Source organism: Ambystoma mexicanum, chromosome 5q (genome assembly GCF_040938575.1).
Source record: "Ambystoma mexicanum isolate Mex_15411 chromosome 5q, UKY_AmexF1_1, whole genome shotgun sequence".
NCBI lineage: Eukaryota > Metazoa > Chordata > Amphibia > Caudata > Ambystomatidae > Ambystoma > Ambystoma mexicanum.
The window spans coordinates 1286566981-1286593953 of NC_090933.1; positions in this window are offsets into that span (position 1 = coordinate 1286566981).

Here is a 26973-nt window from a genome sequence, read left to right on the forward strand (position 1 = left end):
GACAGGTCTGACTGCAAATATAACGTTCTATTGTTCAATGTCCTTGAGACAGGGGCCATGGCGAGGATGCAATGATTGATATGAATAGTTTGGGATGCGCAATAGCGACGTGGGCGATGAGGCCGGACGTTCCCAAATACATGTTACTTCACAACACTGGAATTACGGGCTGGGGCACTGTGGATTTTGCAGGCTGCATAACGCACAGACTCAATGGATATTTCTAATGTTATGTGAGTAAATATTCAGGGGTTTTTATACCGGGATGAGGGAATGATGAATGGATGCATGGGCAGATGATTTGATACAGAGTTTGCCATGTACAGGGCTTCTTGGAATCTATCCGCCTCCCCTGCGCTATGTGATGCAGGGCTGCCATAGTGGGACCATCGTCTATCTGGCCTTGTTGAGCCCTCCCTTTCTCGACGCGCCTTCAGACACTTGTGTCCATGCACGTTAACATTCCCATCTGATGGATTCTGTTTTGACAGACGCATGCACAGGTACACTCGTTTGTGATGGTGTTTACACCTCGATATAGATGGTTATGAGTCGCAAGTGGTTTTGGGGTGGTGATGATCCTTTGGAGTGGGCTAGCATGCATATGGCTGTAGATTTAGTGTGATCATTGAAGTGAGTAGTTCGAATGTAGTTCTGATGGCCATTCTGTTCTTTTTCTTTTCTTTTGGTTGACAGGTATCTCCTCCCCTTTTGCCACTGCCATCTGTATGCCACTCCTGCAGATGGCTTTTACTCCCGACACCTGCTGCTTCGTGTTAATCAGTGGAGCAGCATTACGATCTTATGGGACGATCGCCAATGGGCCACATGCCCTTACGCAGTACTAGTGGCTCGGAGCAACATTTCGGCCTTTCAGCTGGACTAGTGTCTCCCCATTGGGACGGCCCTGCGGTTCTGTGCGCTTCCATGTTGCCTTTTCGTACGTGAATGTGGCTCTGTGTACCATGATGGAACAGGGCGTCACACAAGTAGTAGCTGGTCATTTCTTGCGGATGCAGCCCACAATGGTGAAATGTGTTTTGGAGTTCATGGCCTAATGGCTGTATGGGCTTGGTGATTTTGTTGTGCATTAAATTTCTATTCTGATATGGGCCGTGTAGCGTTCTTCTTTGCGAGTGATGTGGCATATTCCTATTTGGGGAGCGATGTATTGTGAGGAGATCTGCATTGGGTTCCAGCTTCGGAGTTTAGTTGCGTGGTACTGTGCTGGGCGCGTTTGCCTACGAAGCCCAGTGAGGTCAGGGATGGGGGCTGCCAATATGACAGTTTGAATGTTGTCATGCTCAGGGGCGGGGGATTGGGTTTTGTGTAACAGATGCCGGTCAGCCAGGTGGACTGGTGGAATGATGTGATTTTCGGAATATTGCTGGTCACAGGTGCCTGTGTTTGCGTGCGTTTCGGGGGGGGGGGACTGTGGTCATGTCCATTGGAATGGCTTCTGTATTCGTGCCATCTGTGCCCTGCAGCTCCCATTGGCCCCTCTTGTGAATCTTTTGTTCGTTGGCATGCATGGGTGACTTGTACATTTCACTGGTTGCATTGTGACTTCATTGCACCTACGGGGAGTTGTACTTTGTGGGCAGGGAGCGGTGTACAGGCACTCAGTGGGGCCGTTTACGGTTGATTCGCGATGCCGTACTTCTCACCATGGCGGAATGGTACTTTCCGCCATGCTTGATGGCGTTAGGTACATGTCCGCTAGGGTCGGAATTCGCGTACCCTTGCGCCATGGTGGTATTTACGGTTTGGCATGGCGCGCGCGCGTACTTGGTGCAGTTAGCGTTGGCGTTCACTACGGTGTCGCTAATGGCATCGTACTTTGCGGTGACGGGTCATAGTCGCACCGAGCGCTATTCGATGGTGGTATTGCATTTCCGCCATCGTTTTTCGATTTCCGCCAGGGTCGTAATGAGGGCCTGTGTCTTTCAATGCTTCGGCTCTGAGCCGCCACATTGGGATCCTAGCTCTATGAGGCAGATATTGCATGTTAAGACCAGTGGCGAGTGGTCCGAGAAAACCCTCGCTTTATATTCAGACCGCACTATCTCTCCCGTCATCTCTGGAGCAGCAAACATATAATCTAGCCGTGTATACAAATTATGTGGGGCCGAGTAGTGCGAGTAATGTCTATCATGTGGGTAATGTAGCCTCCATATATCCTCCAGTTTAAAGTCACCCAACAGGGTCCTCAAGGTTTTGGCTGCAGGGGCAGGTTTGTCTAATTTCCTGTCGGACCTATCCACCCTGGGGTCCAACAGTTAAAATCACTTCCCCATATAACCGCACTCCCCTTGTATGTTTCTAATTTTACTATATAAGGTTTTGAAATAAGCCACAGTAGCTTGGTTCGGGGCATATGTGTTGATAATACACAATTCTCTATTTTCTATTAATCCCTGTATCGCCACCATCCTCCCGTCAGACTCCACTGAGGACTGCAATAGCTGGAAGGGGACATGTGTTGCTACCCAGGTAATTAACCCTCTGTCGTATGCCGAATACATTGCCCCTATGGTGGATCCCTTCCATTTCTTCCTTATTATCAGTCAAATACACAGTATTTAAATAATAAAGGCTGCTGTTAGGAAAGGCAATATGTGAGTTAATTCAGCCAAGGATAAGCTGTGAGTCTCTGGGCAGAATCATCAAATGGCTTCCCTACTACAAGCCTGTTGGCCTCTGGATCTGAAGAGGGAATTCCTTTGAAACAATTACATCCAAGCTTTTTTTACAACTGCAGTAACGTGTGGCCTGGCCCTAAGGGGGTGGAAAGCAAACTTCCTCCAATGGCCAGACCTGTTGTTTCTGAAGGCATTTCTGTGCAGGGCAAAGGGCCTACCCAGTGCATGACTGGAATGTAGGAAGGAGCTGTGAAAACAGGAGCTGCAATCAAGGGAAACTGAACTCTGAAAAAAAACAAGAAAATAAAAGGTCCTCAGATCGAAATGGTATTCAACTTCAGATAACAGGACAGGATGCCACATGTCAGCAGGGCCTCATGACATCACATGGCCAGCCCAGCTCACTGCAGTGGGGGATCTCTGTGTAGCTGATGCATCCCAATTATTTATGACCAGCAGCCTACCAACTTCAAAAAACAGAATGGCAAATGGCCAAAAAGAAAGGAGAGAAGATTTGCAGGTAGATGAAGATGTCCCATTAATTTAAATGGACTATCATAACGGATGCATTTTCCACAAGTCGCATTGCATTCATTTACATGTCATGTATAAGATAATTTCAAGATGATTTTGTTGAAATAACATTTGTCCATATGCGATTTAGGGAATTGTAATGGCAAGCTAAAATGTGTTCTTGGCTGCTCTGAAAATATACCAAATTTAAGAATTGGCATGCTGGTGGAGCTTAAAATTAGGTATTCAGAGGGTAAATTGCAGGTTCATAACTATTATGCTTTTTGTATAAACTGCAGAAAATTGCCTCACGCCCGTGCAAGATGGTGCGGAACCAGCTGTCATTTTATTGAATTTCCCATGATTAGCTGCAGCGGAATATATATACATTATGGCAGTTACTAGAAAATTACAAAGTTTTGCCATATAACTACTTTCTGGCTAAAGTTGACATAAGAAAAAAAGGGGAATTTCAAATTGGAGTTGCAATATTTCTGCTCTAGACTCCTAAACCAATCCTTAGAGAGAGGCTGGACTTGGGGGTTGGAGAGGAATGTGAAAAACCAATCAAAAGCATGGGAATTCTTGCAGGGAACTGCCCAATATTGAAATCTTGATGGTGTCATCACTGGTATATACATTTGGATGCACTTTGAGAGAAGGGGAGAGCAGCAAAAAATTACTAACTGACAGCCGCAAGGAAACACCAAAGGGAATTTACTGAAATTGCATCTGGGTGGAGTTTGCAAGAGTGCTGGAGCCATCTATTTCTGTGGAGGCCTAAAAATGGACTGGGCCCTATTGTGAAGAGTGGGAGACCATCTGTGAGAGTGGTGTGACCATACGCCGGCCCTGTCCTCAAAGAGGGTTCTGAAATGCAGCTGGCTTTCTTGAACTTTAAACAGAGATTTAGAATGAAACTTGAATTGAGCCTTTTGAAAATATAAGGTGGTGGAATCTGCTTGCTTAAATTCTTTTTCTTTATGGTGGGTGGGGGATGGACTGCGTAGATCCTTAGCCTATTTGACTGAATATTAATTTAATTAATTCCTCTTTAGCAAGAGGTGATTTTTGTTAACATTCAAATTGACAGAGCTCATTCCCAATCTATGCTAAAAACTATAGCCTGTAATGTAATTGGGTAATCCTTTTTTTTCCTGCTAGCCTGACTTCTTTTTGGAAGAGGGTTGTCCTTGATCCTAAACTAACATCCTTAAAATGTCAACCTTCCCTAACACAGGCCTTTACGTGGAGGGGGGGGTCAGAAAAACCCAAATTCCATTTTCCTGTCCAACTTCCCCAAAACAGACCTTTAAGTGAGGGGGGTCTGAAAAACAAACCGCTAAATCACCCTGTGTTTATTTCAAAGCAAAAGTGTGGGTGGAATAATAATTGCCATATACATTTGTATAAATCTGTAAACCAAACTGCAAGCCTTTTTAAGCGTGTAGAAAATCGAAATTGCACAGCACTGCATTTGTAAATTGATTTTGTTCATTGACCAGTGTTGATTGTTCCTTGAATTGAAATCTGTATAAAGTAAAGTACTGTGATATGAGATTTCCCCAACAAATTTGTGTGATTTATGTATTTAAAAAGAAGTTAATTGTGAGCCACAAAGAAAGTGGAGTGTGTAGTTTTAGTGCGATCTCTATTACCTATAATTCAAATAAATATATTTCCTGTACACCGGCCTGGTTCTTGGTTCATTGGTGGCCCAGGGGAAGGGATCTAAGGGGCATGAGATGAATCTGAAATAGGGATGAGCAAAGAATTGACATTAAACAGTTTGTTGTATGACACCTTGATTGGGGAGGGAAGGAACTCCCTGTGTTGAGGGTGGCCTCTCAATAAACCGTTACATATTGGGGGCTCATCCGGGATTTGGCTGGCTATTTTTGGCTCATGACAAGTGCATTGTGGCAGACTATTCATTTTGATGAAATTGCATTAAGGTGGAGGGAAAGTCATATTTGCTTTATTAAAATGCCGTGAGTACTTGACTCCTGAGTTCCTGGGAGGTGCATAGGTGAAAAATTAAGAATGAGTACGAACTGATTTTGATTTGGCATTGTGAGTGGGAATTAAGCGGGCACAGGGTGATTGTTGCCCTTGTGCAAAGGAAATTCTACAAAAATTGCAAAAAGACACTTTTTAAAAATGGGTGCAGTTGAATTAGATGATGCCAGGAGACATTTCCTTACTAAGCTGTTCATTCGTGGTGAGTGAACAGAGGCGGATGAAGGGAGCTGGCAAGCTAAAATGATGCAAGATGTTACATCAGACGGAATTGATATTTGGTGTGAAGGTGGGATATGGCACAAAGCACTAGAGGCAATTTATATGATCCAAAATGCTCAGGAAATACTGACTCAAATGGCTCAGCTGACAACCTATTTATGCTTCCTCTTGCAGTTAGTGGAAGAACGTGTACAGAAGAATGAGGTTTGTGTAGAGAGTCAGATTGAGATTCTAAATGAGGTGCAGAAAGAACTTAAACAGTTAGAAGATTAAGCACAGCAGATCCATATTTTTGAGTTAAAACAAGAAAGACTTATGTAACAACTTAAATATTAGTTACAAACTTAGCAGCAAGAGAGTGCAGAGCATGAAACACAGTTTTCTGCACTGCAAGATGCACATAACTAGTGTGTGGAACATTTGAGCACACTGCAACATAAGTTAAATGATCAGACTATTTATAATAGAGGGCTGTTAGATGACATCTTGGACTTTCAATTACAAATAAAGGAGTTGAAAAATGAAAACAGTCAGTTAATTATATAAGGGGTTTATTCCCAAAATGACTTTGATCAGATATATAAGCGGATACATACTTTAAAAAAGCAGAAAATGCAACTGGTGAAGGAAAAGACCTCTTGAATCTGGAGAATAGCGTCCTTGCACAGGAGGTGCCTGAGTTGAAAATGGATGCAGAAAAGAGTCAGTCAGGTTCTCAGGAACTGGCTGGAAATAAGCAAACAAATTAAGAACTCATGGAGGGTGTGAGGCAAGCGGAAGCTGACCTGTTCCAGGGAGCGCAGTGTAGAAACCCACAAGAGAAAGAGATTAGTCTTTTGAAAGCAAACCGCAATGAATATGCCTGCACAGTGCAGGCCACACAAAATGAAAATATGTCAATTTGGAATTAAATCTGTGTATTGAAAAATCGATTAATGACCCAAAGTAAAGTGCTCGAGGCCAATCAGGCTCTGGTGTCCGAGTTAAAAAGCCAGCTCTCTGAACACCATTGGCAAATAAGGACAGAGAGAAGCAGGTGTAAGAGTTTGACAAATTGAATTGAAAAATACAACAGGCATTGAGGCACCCTGACCAATCACGTTATTGGGAAGGGCCCTCTTATCCAGGAGTGATGCCCTCCACATTACGAACCTCATGCCAGTTAACCACAACTTCCTATGGGCCGACTCTGACTGACCTCATGCCTTCCACCTATCAAGCAAAAGGAAACATGAGGCATGTAGACTTACCCAGGCCTAGCCAAATTGATCCTGAAGGCCAGTCCTTAACTGAGATTGATGAGTACTCACCTCTATTCACACAGAAGGGAAGGTGGCCAGACCAGTATGTCCTGGGAAGTCAGGAATAATCCTTTGAGTAAATCAGATCATGAAAACTCCCTTGATGAGAAAAGGAGATTGCAGAGAGATCACCTAGCTCGCTTCGCTGGAGAAGAACCTTCTACACTTCAGCCCAGAGGAGCATATTAAATACCTCCTTACATTCAGGGGAAGGGGTGAATTTCCCAAGATCTGGAAGGGGGAAGACTACACAGTTGAGTCAGTCTGAGGAAGAGACTGAGTATTATCCTGTGCCAAAAGTTGACTTCAGGGAAATTACCCTGAGAATTCACGGGGGCACAGGCAAGAGGAGCCCAGACCCTGTGGTTCTAGGAGGTATTCCCAGTCTCATAGAGATGGGGAGCGCCTAGAAGATGCCTCCTTACATTCAGGGGAAGGGGTGAATTTCCCTAGATCTAGAAGGGGGAAGACTACACAGTTGAGTCAGTCTGAGGAAGAGACTGAGTATTATCCTGTGCCAAAAGTTGACTTCAGGGAAATTACCCTGAGAATTCACGGGGGCACAGGCAAGAGGAGTCCGGACCCTGTGGTTCTGGGAGGTATTCCCAGTCTCATAGAGATGGGGAGCACCTAGAAGATGCCTCCTTACATTCAGGGGAAGGGGTGAATTTGCCTAGATCTGGAAGGGGGAAGACTACACAGTTGAGTCAGTCTGAGGAAGAGACTGAGTATTATCCTGTGCCAAAAGTTGACTTCAGGGAAATTACCCTGAGAATTCACGGGGGCACGGGCAAGAGGAGTCCAGACCCTGTGGTTCTGGGAGGTATTCCTAGTTTCATAGAGATGGGGAGCGCCTAGAAGATGCCTCCTTACATTCAGGGGAAGGGGTGAATTTCCCTAGATCTGGAAGGGGGAAGACTACACAGTTGAGTCAGTCTGAGGAAGAGACTGAGTATTATCCTGTGCCATAAGTTGACTTCAGGGAAATTATCCTGAGAATTCACAGGGGCACAGGCAAGAGGAGTCTGGACCCTGTGGTTCTGGGAGGTATTCCCAGTCTCATAGAGATGGGGAGCGCCTAGAAGATAGGAAATGGAGTACCACTAGCAGCTCTGAGTCAGCAGGTGAATGGTCTCAGGTGCAGAGACAAAGGTAGAGAGGGAAACAAAGAAAGGGTTTTGTCAAAGACCCAATTAGACAGCTCAAGGCCCTAAAGAGATTTGTGACCCTATACCATAAAAATGCTAAGTATTTGGTGTGGAAACATCTAGAATTGTATGAACAAATGATATCCTCATTGCAATTAAAAATTACGTAAATGGAGTTTGTGAAATGGACGTTCTCTCCTGAGTACTCCAGTTTCACTTCACGACGGGAGGACCAGAATCATTCTAAATGGTCTACCTATAAGGCAGCCATTTTGAAACATTTTTCCACATGGAGGAACCCACAAGAGGCCGTAAGGTTGCATATGATTTGCAATGTGTGGGGGGGAATCAGGTTCCTTGGGAGTTTGTGCAGGAGTTAAAGCGTGTATTTGCTCAGACTTCCCGGCGGGTGAACACAAATAGTAGGGAGTTCATAATGCATATTTCCATGTGCTCCCCAAATACATAATGGCTCAGTTGGTGCGTGATTTTCATGAGCACAGTACCCTGGATTGGGTGATTGACCTTGCTACCAGGATCTATAGTCCAGAAGCCCACTGAGAGTAAAAACACCACAAAACCATCCAACACCCCTGCTGCTGTGAGGGTGGCAGAGGTAAAACAACCTCTCCATTATATCTGGAGAAGGGGGGGCCTAAAGGTAACCCTCCTGCCAACAAGCAAAATGGAAGACAGACGGGGCCCCTTCCCCAGCCCAATCGAACGGTAGTCAGGCAGGGGCCCAGAACAATGATCCTTCAGGCCCTGCCACATATGTAAGGACTAGGTACTGTTGTGATGTTCATGTTTCAAACATCATATTAGAATGTTTATTTGTCATGGGTTGAGGGATTACATAATATTTGGAATGGGGAACGTGAGTTAATTCAGTTAAGAATATGTATTAAAAGATGTTGGCGTGATCGCGTTAGTCTCCTGGCTTAATGATTATATGATTATACAATACAAAACAATGGCGACGAGGATGAAGCAAGATAACAAGATTAATTAAATGAGCAGCGCGGAAGCGAAACGGAAAAACACGGAAGAAGAGCGCCGATAGTGAAGCTGAATAGGAATGAGAGAGGAGACGAAATCTTAAGAGGACTACACTTGGGCAGGTAAGTGAATGGTGGTAGAACGTGCATATTACTTAATGAAAATATATTACCACAGAACTTACAATATTGCAATTTGAAAGAAAGCGGAACAAACGTACTTAGAGCGAGATGCAGCTCGAGCAGAGCGCGAGCGACTTGTAGTCATTCTCTATGTGACGTATGCTTGCACACTCACGGGCACAGTTAGAGGAAGGCACCTACAGACGTGCTGGTGTGTACGCCCATTTTGGATAGCCCAAACGAAAACAGTAACGTTACTATGGCAACACAACACCGGAGCACTTAAACTGCTCGTCTGAATCACATACGGCAAAGAAACATTAACCATTTACAAAGGACGCTGAATTTTGCGAACTGAAACGTAAACAGACACATGATTGGGACAATCGTGATGAGAGAAAGCAAATGATTATATGCTTAGCGGTATATAATAAAACTGAAATTTCATAAACAGCACCGACAAGATACTAACATTGCTCAACCACAATTCTAGTCAAATAAAGGCATCATATATCTGATATTGAAAAAAATTAATTAAAAGATGTCTCATAACAATGAAAATAAAAGGGGTGATGCAAATGTGCCATCGCAAGCGACACCAGGAACATCAATTATATTGACTGATCCAACAAACTTTTTAAGAAAGCCCCCTCTGTTCATTTTAGAACCCCAAGACAACCAGGGACAGAGATGACAAGATAGGTTGGATGATTTTGAAGAGTTTCTGAGAGCTGTGGGCAGCCAAAATGCTGTGAATAAGCTGGACATCTTCACGAACCTAGTGGGAAGGGAGATGAAGAACGTCATCAGGACGATCCCTGAAGAAGAAAAGACCACATATACATTAGTGATAGCAGCAATAAATGCAAGAATAATTGTTCCACCGAATCGGGACTATGAAAGATATATTTTTAACCAGTGTACTCAGAGCCCAAGTGAGACATTTTCACAATTCGCATTGCGGCTGCAACGTAAAGCCATATATTGTGATTTTTCACATTACAACGACGATGTGGCAATCAGGTTAAGAATAATTGAGGGTTGTGTATCGTCACAATTCAGGAAACACCTGCTGAAGAAATCACTGCCTCTGAAGGAGGTGCTGGAACTAGCACGTATTTATGAGAGAATAGACACCCAGGCAGCCAGTATTGAGAATCCCAAAGGACTGGATACAATAGCAGCCATGGGTCAGAGGCAAAATATGCAGTGGCAGAGAAGGAGTCCAGGTGAGACACAGTGGCACAATGATCGTAGAAGCTATGGAGAAAGGCACTGCTACAGATGCGGATATGAGTTTCCGCATAGGGGCCAATGTCCGGCATTGGGACATATGTGTTCACGCTGTGGACAGGACAATCATTTTGATAACATGTGTCGAGAAAAACTGTTTTGGACACCTGCACAGAAGTTAAATGTACAAGGGACACAAAACAGAAGATACACAGAGCAGAGACAGTCTGATGAGGCAAGACCAAGGCTGAATCAGCCAAACTTGCGTTTGGGGCAGGCAAATTTGCGATCTGGTTTCGTGAGAACTATGGACATTCTAGGAACTGAGGAGAATGAACAAAGAGTCTCGGTGCAGATAAGATATAATGATCCTTATGAAAACCCCACTTTCACGGAAAACAATGAGAACATGAAGATGAGAGATAAAGATGAAGGAGTGGCCTATGACATGTATGGTAAATAATATGTGAGATTAATATATGAGACAACCGATGAAAAAAAGGCAATAAATGTAACCATAAGATTGGGCAATCGAAACATACCCTTTTTAGGGAGGCTGGGGCCACAGTGAATGTGATGAACAGCAGGATATATGAGGAGATAGCACATTTATATCCCTTGAAGTCGTCAAGAGCCAACATATTTCAATGGGGTGCAGACCATCCATTATCTGTGAAAGGGAAGTTTACATGTGATCTAATACACAAGGATATCCACATGCCCTCTGAGGTATTTGTCATTGATAGCCCAGTAGAAGGAAGATGTCTCATTAGTTGCAAGACCGCAACTGATTTAGAAATACTAAATGTGAACTACAACAAAAATGAAACGATAGAAGGTATTCCTCATCAAAAGCAAGAGACATTGAATATATTGAAGAGTGAAATGAACATTGATGTGATCAAAGGAAAGTTTCCTAGCTTATTCAAAGGAGTGGGGAAATTAAAAGGGGATACAATACATCTACACATTAATCCACAGGTCAAACCAACTCCACACAACATCCTAAGAAGATAGGTTTTTATCTTCAGGAGAAAGTGCCAAGAGAGCTAAAGCAATTAGTTGACAACGATATAATTGAAAAGGTAGAAGGTGGTCCGACGCCCTGGGTGTCTCCGTTAGTAGTAGTTCCAAAAGCAGATGGACGTATCCGCTTATGTGTGGACATGAGAATCCCTAACGTGGCAATACAAAGAGAAAGACATCCAGGACCCAGTTTAGAAGACATGATCATCAGACTAAACAGGGCAACAAGGTTTACAAAACTTGACTTGAATCAAGGATACCATCAACTAGAAATAGACCTTGACTCATGATCTATCACTACATTTGCAACTCATGAAGGATTATACAGGTATAAAGGCTGAGCTTTGGAGTGTCATCGGCGGCAGAGGTTTTCCAGGAAGCAATTAGAAAAGTAATATCTCCTGTGAAAAACACATTTAATTACAGTGACGACATATTGGTATATGGTGTAAATCAAAAGGAACATGATGAGGCGCTAATAGAAGTATGTCAAGCCTTACAAGATAGTGGTTTAACCCTAAATGAATGCAAATGTGAAGTGGGTAAAAGGAGTCTGAAATTTTTTGGGCACGTATTCTCTGAGAAAGGAATAAGAGCGGATTCCAGTAAAGTAAACACAATTATTGGCCTGAAACCGTCAAAGAATGTAACGGAAGTGAGGTAATTCCTGGGAATGACAGGGTATTGTGCCCGTTATGTGCCAAATTATGCGGTCTTAACAGACCCTTTACGACAATTATTGAAAAAGGAAACAATATTCACGTGGGATGATAAATGCATGACCAGCTTTGAGCTAATAAAAAAGGAGCTTGTAAATAGCAGACAATTGGCCTACTGCAATCCGGAATGGGAAACAGAAGTTATTGTAGATGTCAGTCCTGTAGGGCTGGGAGCAATTCTGGCACAAGTTGAGCCAATGAATCCGGAAAGGCATGTCATAATGTATGCTAGCCGTGCTTTGAACAGAATTGAAAAAGGATACTCGCAAGCAGAAAAAGAGAGTTTGGCTGTCGTATGGGCGTGTGAGAAGTTTCACCATTTCATAGCTCGGAGACCATTTGTGCTTATTACGAATCATCAGGCATTGATATCCCTTTTTGGGAACCCAAGGGTAAGGATGCCGCCACGGATAGAGAGGTGGGGCATACGACTACAAGAGTATGATTACACCATTGTGCATAAACCGGGTAAAGAGGCCAACCCCGCAGATTACTTATCTAGGCATCTGGAAATGGAGGAAGGAAATAAGATGCAAGTTGAAGCAGAAGATTATGTATCATATTTGTCTGCTAATGCCTTGCCACCAACGATTTTAAGGACACTGTTTATTGAGAAGAGTAAACATGATCTAACAATTCAAGAGGCAATACGTTTGACAACCACTGGTCAATGGAAAAAATTATCCGCACGACAAGAGATGAACAAGATTGATGGAAAAGTAGACATGAAGGAATTACAGAGATTGGCAAGGATCAGTGGAGAGTTAGTGTCAACAGGTGATGGCATGCTTTTGAGAGGCAACAGGTTGGTGGCACCTATGAGTCTGAGAAAAACGCTGGCACTGTTGGCACATAAAGGACATTACCAATACAAAGAAGATGTTAAGAAATCATGTCTGGTTCCCGTGGATGGATACAATGGTTGAAGAGACTGTAAAGAGATGTTTTGCATGTCAAGCATCCAAGTCGGATGATAGGGCATGCCCTCTCCAAATTGTGCCATTGCCAGATGCTCTGTGGAGTAGAGTGTCTATGGATTTTTATGGTCCCCTGGATGAGGGGGGATATCTGCTTGTAATAATAGACGAATATTCACGATTTCCATTGGTGAAACATGTCTTGTCAAGTGCATTTTCCGCATGTGGTCAGTGTGCTAGATGAGGTTTTCAGCGAATGGGGAATTCCCAAAATAGTCAAGACTAATAATGGGGCTCTTTTTCAGGGGCATCAATTTGTGAAGTTTGCTGCATATCTAGGATTCAAACATCAAACAATTACTCCATTGTAGCCGCAGGCAAACGGGATGGTTGAGAAATGTATGCTTAATTTGAAGAAAACAAGACAAAGGGCCTCATTACGACCCTGGCGGAAATGGAAAAATGATGGCGGAAATGCAATACCGCCATCGAACACCGCTCGTTGCGATTATGACCCGTCACCGTAAAGTACGATGCCATTAGCGACACCGCAGTGAACGGCAACGCTAACTGCACCAAGTACGCGCACGCGCGCCTTGCAAAACCGGAATCACCGCCATGGCGCAACGGTACGCGAATTCTGACCCTAGCGGACATGTACTGAACGCCATCAAGCACGTCGTAAAGTACCATTCCGCCATGGCGAGAAATACGGCATCGTGAACCAACCGTAAATGGCCCACTGAGTGCCTGTACTCCACTCCCTGGCCACATTGCACAACTCCTGGCAGGCGCAATGTACACACACTATGCAACCAGTGAAATCTACAATTCACCCATGCATGCCAACGTAGAAATGCCTGCAGGGGCTCAAAGCGCCCCGTGAGTGGGCATCCATGTACGGCATGTCACCATAGCCGTACTGATGCAGCACAGGCATGTGAAGGTACAATACATCAAAATGAAAATCAAGAACACATGACACAAAACAACAGTAGTCCCCCATCGCTTGCCACCAGGGCAAGGCAACATCCAAAACAGCATCCTGAGGGGGATTGCACCAGCCCTGTACTCTTGCCAGTAAACAAACCAACCATCAGCAGAAGCATGTACCACACAAGTTGGCAGAGTGACTGAGCAGCCAGGCTCATCCCAAGAGGGGCCGATGGGAGCTGCAGGGCACAGATGGCATGAATACAGAAGCTATTCCAATGGACATGACCCCAGTCCCCCTCCAACAAACGCACGCAAACACAGGCACCTGTGACCAGCCACATTCTGAACATCCCATCATTCCACCAATCGACCTGGCTGACAGGCACCAGTCGGCCAAAAGCCAATCCCCCGCCCCTGAACAGCACATCATGTAAACAGTCACAATGGCAGCCCCTATCCGTGACCATACTGTGCTACGTAGGCAAACGCGGCCAGTACTGTACCACACAACTCAACTCAGAAGGCGGAACACAATGCAGATCATCTCGCAATACATACCGCCACAAATCGAAAATCGCCACATCACCTGCAAAGAATAACGCAACACGCCAAATATCGGAATACAATTTAAATGCACATCCAAATGACAAAGGCCTCACAGCAATTTGCAAAATAACACCAAAACATCCATCATCACCGAGGGCTGCATCTGCAATAATTGACCAGCTTCCACTTGTGTGACGCCCTGTACCATCATGGCACACAGGGCCTACATCAACGTTCCAAAAGGCAACATGGAAGCGGCAAGAACCGCAGGTCCGTCCCATGAGGCAGGCACTAGTCGAGCTGAAAGGCCGAAATGTTGCACCTAGCCACCAGTACAGCGTAAGGGCATGTGGCCCATTGGCGATCGTCCCATAAGATCGTAATGGTGCTCCACTGATTCACCCGAAGCTGCAGGTGTCGAGAGTAAAACCCATCTGGAGGAGTGGCGTACAGATGGCATCTGCAATAGGGCAGGAGATACCTGTCACCCAAATGAAACACAAATTAACCGATTGCATTACGGGACTCATGATGCATTACAATCTTCATTCAACACACCAAATCCACACCCATATGCATGCTAGCCCACTCCAAAGGAATATACACACCCCTAAATCAGTATCGAATCATAACGAAATCAATCGAGGTAAATACACCATTGGCAACGTCGGTTACTGTGCATGCGTCCGTCAAGATAGAACCCATGACATGGGATTAGTAACGTGCCTAGACACAAGTGTATGAAGGCGCGTCGAGACAGGGAGGATCCGACAAGGGCAGATAGACGTAAGTCCCACTATAGCAGCCTTGCATCACATAGCGCAGGGGAAGGGGAGTGATTCAAAAAACCCATGTACATGGCAGACCCTAAATGGAATCATCTGTCCATGCATCCATTCATCATTCCCTCATCCCGCAATGAAAACGCATGAATATTCACTCACATAATATGTGAAACTTCCATCGCGTCTGTGCGTAATGCAGTCTGCAAAAACCACTGTGCTCCTGGCCGGATCTGTAGTGTTGTGAAGCAAGATGGATTTGGGAACGTCCTGCCTTATCGTCCACTACGCTATTGCGCATCCCATTCAATTCATATCATTCATTGCTTGCTCGTTATGGGCCATGTCCCAAGGACATTCTACAATAGAACGTTACATTTCCAGCCAGACCTGTGGGCGTATCCTCGCCGCTACTTCAAAACCAAAAATGCTGGCCTTCGAATTCCTCACTTGCAACATTACGTCGAAAAGGCTTCTGTGAACGCTTGCATTCACAATTACATCAATGTAGTGCGGCTGTGTGTCATAATGCTAACTGGCTGCAATCACAAATGGGACGCCACGCCCGTCGGTGAAGTACGTTACTGTGCTGCTTGAGGGTCGGCCATCGATCGAGCCCTACATACCACTGACTCTTCACAGGTATGTAAGCGGCTGCAATTATAGCATGTGTAACAATGGGAGCATAGCATGAAAATCAGTCAAAGTACATCACACTGCCATCGGGATTTGATACATGATTCCAATTCCAAGATGCCATGCGGCCAAATGCAGCCTTACGTGCGGGACGTGCTCGGCCAGAAGGGATTGCATCTGCCACAGATTCATTCAATCAGCACAGGTGGAGGCCATACAGGCCGACAGCACATATATAGCAGACCCAAACCCCTCCCACAACCACTCCCACTCCAAAATGCTACCGGCAGGACTAGCGATGTTGGGCCTGGGGGACCAGATAGCACTGCAAGTGCTACAACTACAAGAAGACGACGAACAACAACAGGTACAACAACCGGGCGCACAGGGGAGACGGAGGAGAAGGAGGAGGAGGAGGGCAAGGCAGGGTCAGCAAGGCCCACAAGCACTGCCACTACCACCACGCAGGCGGCCCGCAATCCCACGCCTCCGAGCTGATCCGTTCAACCTCACTGCTGAGCAGATCCACACCCTCTACCGTTTGGACCGGGACACCATAATCGCCATTGTGGACATGACACATGCTGACCTCGTGAGCATGATAGATAGCCCAACCGCCATCCCACCCCTACTGAAGGTGGTGTCTGTACTCCACTTCCTGGCCACAGGCACCTACCAGCACACAGTCGGACAGTTGCATGGCATTTCACAGCCACTGTTCTCACGGACACTCTTCCAAGTGCACGATGCCCTCCTGAAGCACGCCGACGACCACATCACACTACCACGCACGTACCAGGAGATTACCAACGCAAAAGTGGGATTCCATGCACTTGGCGGCATCCCGGGTTGCATTGGTGCCATCGACTGCACCCATGTTGAATTGGTTGTCCCACATGCCATGGAGGTCCAGTACCGCAACCGGAAACAATTTCATTCAATCAATGTGCAAATGGTGTGTGACTCCAACAAGATCTTTACGCATTGTTGTGCCAGATTTCCAGGATCTACCCATGATTCTATGGTCCTGAGGAACACAAGAATACCACGCTACATGGAGCGACACGCAGGGCACAGATCCTGGCTACTCGGTGAGTCTCATTCCATGCATGACATCGTGGCCCATTTGATGCGTCAATGACCTTGCAGGAGGGGGGGGGGGCTACTTAGCACTATCATTCCACTGACACCCTTTATTCGTCTCATACAGGTGATGCCGGGTATCCACTGAAGAGATGGCTCCTTACACCAATCCGGAACCCACAGAACGAGCATGAGGAGGACTACAACCATGCCCACTCACGTACCCGTGTGGTCATTGAACAGGCATTCGGCCTACTGAAGGCTCGTTTCCGCAGCCTCAGCAGGTCTGGCGGGGCACTCATGTACAGCCATGAGAAGGTTTCTAAGATGGTCATGGCATGTGTCATGCTGCACAACATGTGCATACGTAGGAATGTGCCCATGCCCCCTGACGCTGTACTGCATGCACCTGAAGATGATGATGATGAGGGTGGGGATGTGGAGGCACCTCAAGGAGTCCATGAGGCACAGGATGCACGTGCAATCCGACAGAGCATCATAGATGCATGCTTCTAGCAACCACGCATGGTGCCTATTACACGGAAAGGGGACCTGTGGCACTGTGTGTGTGTAGTACAGGCACATTGTGGACTGTACGCCTATGAAGGCCTCGTACGCAAATATCAATGTCCACACATGTCATTGGATGATAATGAGGTGCTGTATTGTTAATGTGATTTGATTTATACACCCTATGGACCCGCCACCCAGTGAAGCCCAACACACCCCCTCCACCCTACTACCTCCCCCCCCCAACACCAGTGTCCAAATATGCATGCTGTCCGTGGGTAGACGCTATTGCAAGCCCCCTCTACGGGTATCAGGGGCACCCCTGCCCGTGGAGCGCAGGTTCCTGCCAGATCTGCGTTGGGGGCTGCCCTGGACGGAACTTGCCACGGATGATGTCTCTGCCTGCTCGCGTCCATGCATGTCTCTGAGGGTTTGTGAGAGCTCCGAGAGCACACGGCGCACAGCAGCAAGTTCAGCACAAACGTCTTTGGACGTCGCATGCAGTTCCCCCCTCAGGCTCTCGGTGCTTTTCTCCATTTGTGCTCTCAGGCTCTCGGTGCTTCTCTCCATTTCTCCCCTGAGGCTCTCACTACTTTTCTCTATTTGTGCCCTGAGTGTCTCGGTGGATGTTTCCATGGCTGCCCTGGAACCCCCGCATTCATTTGCATGGTCCTTGAGTAGCGTGGACACTTCCTGCTGTTGCTCGATCAGCAGGTCGAGGGACTGTTGCCTCTGCTGGGCCATGGACATTTGCGGTGGTGTGACAGGGGGGCTGCTCAACACATGTTGCCTTGGCACAGGACTTGTGGGGGTTGGCCAGTCGTCGTCTTCAGGGTGCCCCTGCGTGGTTTCGTCATGGTGTAGGGGATGTAACATGCAGGGGGATTGGGAAAGGTCATGGATGGTACCTACGTCGCCAGCACTGTTTTCCGTGTCGGAGCATGCTGGCATGACAGCTGTGTCACCTATGGTGCTGCTACCACCAGAGGCAGTGCCATCAGATACGTTCTTTGGGGGGACCTGTGGTGCTGGGGTTGTGGACTTGCTGGCTGCTGGGGTGCCTGTTGCAGTCCCCTCCAGTGTGCTGCCACTTGATTCCTGCTGCTGCCGTGTCTTGATCCTTGCACCTGAGGTGGAGGCTCTTGGGACGTTGGTCCTGGCCCTCTTTGCAGGCGTGCTGGTAGGGGTGTCCTGCAGCTCGTCGTTGGTATCGGACCCTGTGGTGGAGTAAAGAGGGGCGAGCGTTAGTTATGGGTCTGTGGGATTTGGAATGGCAACGTATCAAATGCATTGGGGTGGTACATGAGGCTGATTTGGGACTGGGCCTTGGAGGTGGTCTCATTTTCGTGTGGATTGAGGATGCATTCATTTGGCTGCCTGCAGTTAGGGGGTGCATGCTGCACATGTAGGGGTTGTTTATGGCATCTTGATTAATTTGTTTATTCATTCTGACTTTTAGAGGGCGCTGTCAGGGCAAAGTATGTATTGCACTATGGGGTCACATGGTACTGCACATGTTCGTGCTTTGTGGATTTCGCATTGTTTCTCTTGGCCAACCTACCTGATTCTCCGGATGTCGGCACTCCTTTCTCCATCCCTCCGACTCCCTCTATGCTCTCCATTCCTATGGTGGAGGCGCAGATATCCTCCCAGGGGGTCAACTTGATGGGCGACTCTGATCCCCCCCCGGTAGCTGTGGCGATGTTCCTGTTCGCAGAAAGTATGCTGCGTACGCGGATCCGCAGGTCGTCCCACCGCTTGCGACATTGCTGTGGCGTGCGGGGTGTTGTCCCCACCGCACTTACGCGCTGTGCCACCAGGGCCCATATGGCCTTCTTGTTGGCAAGGGCCGTCCTGGTCATTTGACTGGAGAAGACGACGGCGGCATTTTCCTGGAGGGTCTCGGTGAGCACGGTCAGTTCCTCTCGGGAGAAGTGGACCTGCCGCTTGCGATCACACGCTTTCTTGGCTACCTTTCCCATATTTATTTTTTTAACTGGGGTTGCTTACGGGTTGGGATGTGTGTCAGGGTCGGATTTTTAATGGTTGTGTTGGGATTCGGATTTTATAGTTGTGCGGCGTGCTGTTTCCCGTTCCGGCCACATGCTTTTACTTCCGTTTCCGTATATTTACGGTGCCCGTAATTTGCGGTGCCCGCTCATTACGGTGACCGCTCATTACGGTGACCGCTAAGATGGGTGGCGGTATTGCACCTGGTGCAGCGTACGGCGGCGGTAAGGGCCGTTTTGGGGTCATTTCCGCCATCGCAGCCTTTCGGATTCCGCCATGGCGTAATGCTCGTGCCCGATGGGTCGTAATTAGCCGCACTTTGCTCCTTCGTGCAATGGCGGAAACGCTATTTACGCTGTTGCGGTCCGGTCAGTCACTTTCCGCAAGGGTCGTAATGAGGGCCAAAGGGCCAAAATGGATGATATGGCAATGAATCAAGCAGTGTCGCAAATGCTCAGGAGTTATCGAAATACTCCCAATGAGATAACAGGGCATACGCCGGCAGAATTGATGATTTGTTATAGACCTAAAACGAGAATGCTTCAAATGGAAGATTATACTTTGGAAGAGGATGGGGAAATAAGGAAACGTGATGAAGAAAAGAGAAAATAAATCAAAGACTGGACTGATCGCAAAAGGAGAGCCAGGGAAAGCGGCATTGGAGTGGGTGACAAGGTACTGGTTCATCAAAAAGAGCGATCTAAATTGGACACTAAATATAAACCAGTGGTTTGGAAAGTTAAGGAAGTAAAAGGACCAATGATCACTGCTGTGAATGAGGACAGTCATGAAGTTACACAGAATGCACTGTTTTTTAAGAGGATGTTCCAGGAAGACTCTCCTGATGATGAGCAGGGTACAAAGAGAGGTGGTCATGATGAACTGGATGATGACTCAATGTGGGTCCATATGTCAGTGGGGATCCGGGATAATGCAAAGATACAATACAAGTGGAAAATAGTGGTGGCCAAAGTGGTTTTGATGCTATAGCCAGTGATCAAATGTTACATCCGTGGGTTGGAGAAGATAATAGTGATGAATTTGATGATAATACCAGAGATAAAGCGGTAAGCAGTCGGCCTCATCAAGTAATACACAAGCCAGAGCGGCTTATTGAACAAATATAAGTTCAGGTCAAGTCAACGAACTGTACGTTATTTTATTCATGTAAATGTGTTATAATGGTAAAGTTGTAATAAGACAGTGGTAAGGTAAATTAGATGTTAAAAGATAAGTAAGGGGGGATTGTTGTGATGTTCATGTTTCAAAGGTCATATTAGAATGTTTATATTTGTCATGGGTTGAGGGATTACGTAAGATTTGGAATGGGGAACGTGAGTTAAGTCAGTTAAGAATATGTATTAAAAGATGTTGGTGTGATCGCATTAGTCTCCTGGCTAAATGATTATATGATTATACAATACAAAACAGTTACAAGGGTACCAAGCCAATCCTGGGGTATGTATACACTCCCCCTGCCCGGGGGAGGGGCGGTTATCAGGTAAATACTGCCCCGAGAAACTTCCCTCAAACCTTCCCTCAGGAGAGAAGTATCACTCCACCTCCCAATCTGAACTCTTTCCCCAGATACCCCCCAAACCAGAACTTCTAGAATAATCCTCCTCTCTCTCCCCGATTCCAGGACAATAGATCAGAAGGGAGATTCAGGATGGAAAATTATGGGGGAAATTTCCAGTACCCAAGCTACTCCGGGAGAAGGAACAGTTACCTTTTTCGGGAGCAGAAGAGGTATGACTCGAGACCACCCAGAAAAGGTCTCGCACTTGGAGCGACAGTCCAGCAACTGACCCACGATCTAGGGCACATGCTGAGGACTCAGTCCAACCCTCAACCTAACCCGGCTTCCCAGAATTACCCAACACACAGGGCTGATGCCCTGGGGGGGAAATGATAGGAGGAAATATCCGACAGCCCACAGGTTCCTGAGGAGGGGGCCCTGGTGGACAAAAGAGGCCAAGCCCTAGAGCAAGCTTCCTTTCTCATCCAGACAGAACCCCTAGAAACCTCTCAGCCTGAAAGTGACTCTTCTACCCCTGGAAAGTTAGAACCCACAGAGCAAAAGGTAAGTAATAATAATTTGGCATTTATATAGCGCTACGAACCCTCAGCTATCTGAGCACTGCTTATTATTACCCACGCGGTGTGGTGCTCATTTATCGACCTCGGAAGGATGAAAGGCTGAGTTTGGCCCTGCCGGGATTCGAACCTGCGTTAGCAAGCTCTGCACGGATGTCAAAGCGAGCGCTGTACTCGCTGTGCCACTTGACTGGCATAAGTGGGAGAGACCAAAGAAGAAACCACTTTTTGAAGGAGCTCAAGATTATTCCCTTTGAAAGAGAAGAGTCCCTGGAGGACTCAGGTAAGCCAACCTTCTCTTTCAGAAACAGGAGGATCGCTCTCAAAGAAGCATGGGTCCCAAAAGACCCTGACTGGGACAGGGTAATTATGGAGACGAACCCAGAACAAGAAACTATTCTACCCCAAAAATGTGAGTCAGACAGAATAGAAACTGAGGTGTCCTCCCCCCAAACAGGTTCTGAGAACTGCCTCCAGGTAAAGTGTGACAGCAAAGAATCGGGGGAGAAAGAGCATTCCCCAAAATCCACCCATTGTTAGTTTTCAATTTTTTCTTACAGATTCCTGATCTTCGACACAGAAAATCACCCAAGATCACCCAGTGTCGGAGTTCAATATCAAGAAAATGACCACCACAATAAACCCTATGATGCACATTTTTAGGGCACATTGAGAGGGGGTGATCTTCACAAGAGATTGCTCCAGAGGGAGATTGCTTGGATTGACCTTCTGGATTGCTTGAACCCAAGAGGAATGAACTGTGAATTTGACCTCATGTGTTTTCTTTAATGTTTTATTTTGTGGTTTTAATTGTTTGTGCTATGTTGCTTGCAGAATGTCATTATGAAAGTTGTGGTAATATTTCTCTCGCCTTTGTATCACCATACTCTCCACTCCGTATTGGCGTATAAGAGCACGTCTCTACGTTTGAGACCAGTATCAATGTGTATCCACATAACTAATAGATTGAATGCAATAATCTCTCTTCCCATTTTTCGACATCCAATTAATTTTGAACTCAACCTGAGCATTAATCTGGTGTAGTGATGACCAGATGCCTGTGGGAGGAGTACGCCGCGAGCCTTTCGTTACGGGCGGCCAGTCCCACACCAAGATGGAGGTCTGGAGTGGACACGAGTACGCGCGCCGACTCCATGACGACCATGTAAACAGAGCATTTTTGAGCAGCGCGTCTTGGCGACGGGCTGCTCGATCGTTCTCTGAGTTTTGTGGTCGCGAGAAAGTGAGTACCTTTGTTGAGATACCCTGTGTTTTGTACGCACGGTGACGGGCACGGTACACAGGGTGGACCCTGACTTTTAGAGAGCAGAGGTTTATGTCCTTAAACCCGATATCTCGTGCCAGCGTGCACGCTACGAGAATAGATTTTTCTAGATACCTGCACGATTGCCGTATCCCGCTGCAATTATGAACATCAATTAGTGGTCATATTAACTCACAACGGCAGTACTTCATTTATACCCTTATATCCTTTATGACAAACAGTATCTACTGCCAATACATTTATTCACACAGCATTAACGGTACACATCTGTTCTGTCTTTGCCTCCAGCCATTGCGCACTGGAAGTCACAGCCTATCACCATTCTTTCACCCGGGGAGAGATAGTTATCTTCCGTCCGGGTGAGTATGCCAAGAACGTATTTACATCATGTTACAAGCTCACTCATGTAATCAAAAAATAGGCGTCCCCGACCACATGAACCCAGGGGAGAACCAAATCAATATACACCAAGGGGAGAGAGAGGTTCACGTGTATTATACCAGAGAACAAATCAACGGAATAAACTGCAATTAGTACAAGAGTCAAATAAGGGGATAGATCAGGTCAAGGAGAGTAAGAATTCATCAATCTTTAATAAACACATATTCAATTACATCATACATAGTGCTGAAGTTACAATAAAAACAGCATAAAAACATACCATCAATACTACACATTTCCTATTAAAGTGCATATTAGTTTGATAGCGTTCCTAACATATTAGAGTGAATACACTGTGCAAAAATAGATAAAACTGCATGTTTGCATCAGAGCACAGCTTGGATCGCAATAGGATGCTAAATCTTTATCCAAATTCAACCTTGTGTAACCAAAATAAAGGAAAACATCAAAAAAAGAAGGAATTTTTTATAAATTGACAAATTATAATGATGATGTGAAATTAAATTAATGTAAAAGGAAAATAAGCAAAGAAATGAAAAAAGTAAAAAAGAAAAGAAAAAAAGGAAAACCGAAAAGAAGAGGGCACCCACCCAAGCAAGACAGAACACTCAGTGTTTCCTGCGGGGTGAATAAGGTTGTCCCCTGATCAAACCAATAAATTGTTATAGAAAACGGACAAGTGAAATTGCATCATGACTTGCTAGAACAGAAGCAATACTTGTCTCCAATCTGACCATGATAGTCAACAACCAGTACCTCGTACAGCAACCAACCGTCTCATGGGCTGTACTGGTATCTAACACAGGTGGTTTTGACGACTAATTAACACTGTCTAAGCAGTCTATCTCCTGACTTAGCAAGAGAGAGAAGGCCTGACAGTCGTCTCCCTCAGGACAGGACAGATTAGATAATTAATTGTACAGTATAGACATGTCATTTCTCCACATATCTCAAGACACAAAGCACTTAGTTACAAGCAATGTGAGAATGGTTTTAAAATTATTCCATGCAACCATTTTTCTTCATGTAGTTCTTCCGTAGTTCACAGAGATGATCAATATGTTCCATCTTAGTGGTACTCAAAACTAGCAATAACAAAAAAGGTATACATCGGAGAGAAAAGAAAAAAGGAAAAACAAATTAAGACAATATATGAATAAATTCAGTCATTAAAATTACTCACTACAATAATCCCTTGACCTGATCTAGCAGCCCCATACATAACTCTATCCATGCAGTTAAAAATCATATTCCCATATGTTTTGACTCAAGGAATAGCCCCACAATCTATTCTAAAAAAGAACTAGAGGTGAGCAGCTCCAGATCAATTTAGGGAGAATACCAGGAGACAGATCGTCCCTGCATATTATGCCGTGAATATGCAGTTAAGTCAATCCAACCAGGCAATAAGGGAGAGGGGAGCCTAAAGAAATCAGAGCTCCCACTGTCATCCCATTGGTCACAGAGCTAAGGAGCAGAGTGAATGACAGCCAAATAGTTCAATATAAAGAAATAAGACCCATACCTTCAATTCGAGGGTGAGCTCCTCTAGAATATATCCAAGGAAAAGAATGGGTCTTGACGATACAACCTCAAGTTCTTATCAGGGTGCAGTACACGGTCCAATCAGACGAAGAGAGATAGGACCACCTAGAGACCTTATGAGGTCCGTATCCTACAGGAAGGAAAAGGAAAGAAAACCACACAAGAGATGAAGGGAACAGGGGAAATGAGACAAATCCACGGACACTATACCATAGGGACCTGCACTCGAAAATCGAGTAACCAGCAGAAGAAAAATGTGTAGGAATACTACAGGAAATGAATAAGTAAAAGTCAAAAATTAAGAATTACTGCGTGATATATATAGAGAGGACTAGGGGGAGTCCCTATCAACACGGACTTCCCCCTGCTCTATGGTATTTCTCCCATTGCAAAGAAGGAGAGGTGGCAGAAAAAGACATCTGCTCACAATCAAAAGGCCATTGTATAGGAGCCTGCGCTCGACTAGCAAACGAACGCCAGACGAAACCGAAAGCAAAAAGGATAGAGCCTCCCACTCTTACCTGCCTACGGTGTGGTCATCCCCAGCTGTGAAGCTGTAGCCGCTGCGCAGGCCAAACTCGACTGACTGCTGCCGAGTACGTAAGTTCCTCCAGTGGCTTCGGCAGAATTGCCAGAAGTCAATGAGGGAGCTACTCGAACTTCCTGAAATACCGTCTCGACGTCCCATGTGACTAACGTCGATGATCACATGACGCCGACTAGCGGATCTCGTCCTTAAGGGGACAGTGCATGAAAAATAAATAAACTGCATGCAAAGGGATCCAAAAGTATCGATCCTAACTCGGTACATAAAAGAAAAGAGAACCCCAGAAAAAGAAAGGAAATGCTCAAATAGGCGCAGTGAAGGCAATAGCAGTCATGTGTGTCTAATTGCACTCTACAATAAAGACACTGATAACCCAAAGCTGGGGATTATCCACAAGTGACATAATCCTGTCATTAAGAGATAGATAAATGAAAAATGAAAAGCCTCCATTAACATATACGGCAAATGCCCATTCTCTAGGTACAATCGGAACAGAGATGAAAGCGATAGTCGCAGTCCCAGGATCGGCCCTCAGATAGCGCATTGGAGCCATTCCTCTTGATGGTTGAGTCCAGTGTGGTAGCTATCAGTGTGGTACATCCACCACTGCTCCCTTTGTGCTAGTTTAGATGCTGTGTTAAGGCGGTCAGTACCTTGGACTCGTTCCAATACCCACCATTTAAGCTCATCACAGCTGTGGCCCAGTTCCAAAAAGTGGGCCACTAGTAGAGCATTGTGAGTATTCGTCCGGATTCTAGATTTGTGCTCCGAAATTCTAGTTTTAATGGGTCTAGCTGTCTTCCCAATGTAAGATTTATTACATGGGCAGACAATAACATAGACCACATTGGAAGAGTTGCACGTAGTATGTTGTTTAAGCGACCAAACTCTACCATTGATGAATATGGTAGAGCATGCTGTAGTAAATTTGCAAGCATTGCAGAACCCGCATGGAAAATGTCCTACAATAGGAGGAATGCCCCACTGAGATGTCAATGTGGGTTGTCGAGGAGAAGGTTTAACTCGATCTGCCTGAGACAACCAATTTTTGAGATTTTTGGCTTTTTTGAACGCGAATAAAGGTCGTTCCAATTCTCGATTATTAAGTTGGAGGAGATGCCAGTGTTTATAAATCATTTTTGTTTTTTTTTTTGTTTTTCTTGGTGCATATTGACAAGCTCACTCATGCCACAGAACAAATTCTGATTTTGCACGTTTGCACATTTATTACACAGGTTGATACCGGTTTTTGACCATACACACAGGAATTAAGGTCAGTACTACCTACACCTCCTCTTAAGAGTTACTGGTGAAATCCCTTTATTTTCCCATAAGACTAACTAGTATATCCCTCCTTGTTGTAGGAGTTTATGGACATTCATGAAACTGTAACATACCCCGCCCTGAAGAAGGATTGTTTAATCCGAAACGCGTCGGCACACATGATTGACAGGAGTGTGTTTATAAAACTCTGAGCGGAAAGAATTGTATTGCTCAGAAGGACAATCAAACCAATGTTATTCAGCAATATATGAATTCCTTGTTTAACTGAAGATGTTACAATGTATATAATTTTCTGAATATACCTCTGTACCTGTGGGGACGGTTTTTCAACCCCATCTACTGCTAATATTTCTATATGCTATACGTTTTTGTTGTTGACAATGTTTTCCCACACTATTAGAAAATAGTGTGTTGTTAATTTAAATGGTTCTTAGTGAAACTGATATAAA